At 37.5% G+C, this 3,116-nt stretch overlaps 1 pseudogene; it reads left to right on the top strand.

The window, feature by feature from the left end:
• The first annotated feature begins 2,144 nt into the window (after nucleotides 1–2,144).
• LOC126589751 (uncharacterized) lies at nucleotides 2,145–2,766 on the top strand (annotated as a pseudogene).
• The last annotated feature ends 350 nt before the right edge of the window (nucleotides 2,767–3,116 follow it).

Here is a 3,116-nt window from a genome sequence, read left to right as displayed (position 1 = left end):
CAACATTCCTTCTTAGCCTTCACCTTTGTTTGTACCTCTTCATTCCACCACCAAGATTTCTTTTGGTGTGGAGCAGAGCCCTTGGACTCTCCTAATACCTCTTTTGCTACTTTTCGAATACAACTAGCCATGGAATCCCACCTTTGGCTAGCTTCCCCCTCTCTATCCCACACGCATTGGGCGATTACTTTCTCTTTCAAAATGGCTTGTTTTTCTCCTTTTAAATTCCATCATCTAGTCCTTGGGCAGTTCCAGGTCTTTTTCTTTTTCTCTCTCTTTTGATATGTACATACATCACCAACAAGTGACGTTGATTAGCCAAGCTCTCTCCCGGTATAACTTTGCAATCCTTACAAGTTATACGATCTCCTTTCCTCATTAGAAGAAAATATATTTGTGTTTTTAACGACCCACTCTTATAGGTGATCACATGTTCTTCTCTCTTCTTAAAGAATGTGTTGGCTAAGAAGAGATTATATGCCATTGCAAAATCCAAGATGGCTTCCCCATCCTCATTTCTCTCCCCAAAACCATGGCCACCATGAAAACCTCCATAGTTGCATGTTTCCTTGCCCACGTGTCCATTTAAATCTCCTCCTATAAATACCTTCTCCGTCTGAGCAATTCCTTGAACCAAGTCTCCAAGATCTTCCCAAAATTTCTCCTTCAAACTCGTATCCAACCCTACTTGAGGTGCGTACGCACTAATCACATTAATGAGTTCTTGTCTTATTATAATCTTGATTGCCATAATTCTATCTCCTACCCTCTTGACATCTACAACATCTTGTGTCAGGGTCTTGTCCATGATGATGCCAACATCGTTTCTCGTTCTATTTGTGCCCGCATACCAAAGTTTAAAACCTGAGTTTTCTAGATCCTTTGCCTTAAGACCAACCCACTTAGTTTCTTGTATGCACATAATATTTATCATTCTCCTCACCATAACTTCCACTACTTCTATAGATTTTCCCATTAAGGTTCCTATATTCCACGTTCCTAAATGCATTCTACTCTCTTGAACTCTACCCTTCTGCCCTAGCTTCTTCACCCTCCCCCGTCTAATAGGATCAAAGTATTTCTTTTGTGTTTCCTGTGTAAAGTTGATAAGAGCATATGCTTCCAAACAACTTTGAGTGGAGTTGTTCAAAAAGAAGTTTCTATGACCCCTTTGCTCATTTAACACTACATCCTGGTGCCGATGGAGATACAGTGACTCTTGCTTACTTATCATTGTGCTCAAGCCACACAGCGTGCCACTTACGGGTGACGCTCTCGTTTTAGCGCGATTTTGTTTTGGATTCATTTTCATAAGGATTCAACGTAACCTAAGAGTGATGGCTGTCGACTACCTGACGCCCTCTCCCTTTTCCTTTATCCGGGCTTGGGACCGGCAATGTTAGATAAACTTACACAGGCGGAGTTAATAATGCAGAAAGTGTGATTTACAAATATTAACAAGTAAAATGCTTCCAAAGGAGTGACTTTACTGGGTTCATTTGTATAATCAATGTATAGTGAGTAAGGGATTACAATCTATCTTTGTGCTCTAACTTACCCAAAGGTACTGTTATAAGCATAGTTTTTGTAGTCAATGACTTGGCTATGCAAAATATGGAATTAATTCATGTATATAGACAATTTCTTGCCCAAAAGTGTGACTGAGTCTATAGTTAAGTATGACAAGAACCTTCTGTAATTATTTCTTGGTCACAGGTTTCAATATGATAAGTTTAGTGAATGTAGAGAAATTGAATGGCAATAATTTCAAGGCATGGAAGCAGCAGATTGAAATGAATGTTGGTATGTTGGAGTTTAACATAGCATTCAAGGTTCCTTAACCTTCTGCATTGACAAATCAAAGTACTGCACAAGAAAGAGAATTCTTTGCAAGATGGGATAGGGAAAATCAAATGTCATTACTTATCATGAAGAATTCAATGGAGGAACACATCAGAAGAGGAATTCCTAGCTGTGATTTGGCTAAAAATTATAGGGACAGAGTTGAAGAGAAGTTTAAGAGGCCAGACAATGCTGAAACTAGTGCATGTTTGTCAGCTTTCATTAACACAAAACATGATGGTTCTGGGAGCATTCGTGAGCATTTGTTAAAATTGGTCAACATTGCAAACAAGTTGAATGCAATGGATATTGGTATTACAAATCAATTTCTTGTGCACATGGCGCTATATTCTTTATCCAATGATTATGAGTAACTGAAAGTGAGTTATAATACACAAAAAGAGATTTGGAGTATAAATGAGTTGATTGCTATTTGCTGTCAAGAAAAGGAAAGATTGAAGATGATGAAGGCTGCGACAAATGAATTTTCCAACCTTGTGAGTGCTGGAAAAGGCAAGGGGAAAACTACTACAGTTCACATAAATGAGAATTACAAGGGAAATAAGCCAATTGCATTCAAGAAGTCTGTGTCAACTGCTGGCACAACTTTTAGTTCCAAGAAGCAATTCAAGTCCACTGTGTTACCTGCAAAAGCTCATGCAACCTCCATTGCTTCTGGACCTAAGAATAATAACAATGGTGTCAAAAGATTCATTTTTGTCATTCTGAGGTTCACTTAAGAAAGGATTGTCTGGGTTTTAAAGCTTGGTTAATCAAGAAAGGTAACAAAATAATTAATGTTTTTGTGAAAGTAGAGTCAAATATGGTTTTTATTCCTCGAAACTCTTGGTGTTTTGACACAGGTTGCTCAATACATATAACAAATTCTTTGCAGGGATTTCAAAGCCATAAGAGAACAAGTAAGGAGATCTACAATGTTTATGTTGGAAATGGGAATAAAGTTGCAGTTGAGTCTGTTGGTTCTGTCAAACTAAGATTGTCAACTAGTTATGTTTTAAATTTAAGTAATGTACTTTATGTTCCTTCCATGAGAAGGAACTCATTTTCTGTAATTCAATTTGTCAAGGATGGTTTTTCATTTGTAGGGGATGTTAATCAAATTAAATTTTATTTCAAGAATCAGTTTGACAATCTTATTGATTATGCATTTCCCAATGGTGATCTTTGGCAAGTTCAATGTTCTTACCATCAAGAATGCTTCAATACAGAACATTCAACCTCAAAACCTGTGTCCTCTGATGACAAATCTTATA

Source organism: Malus sylvestris, chromosome 11, assembly GCF_916048215.2.
Source record: "Malus sylvestris chromosome 11, drMalSylv7.2, whole genome shotgun sequence".
NCBI lineage: Eukaryota > Viridiplantae > Streptophyta > Magnoliopsida > Rosales > Rosaceae > Malus > Malus sylvestris.
Note: the sequence above shows the minus strand (reverse complement) of the source record. Positions and strands in the feature narration are given on the sequence as shown.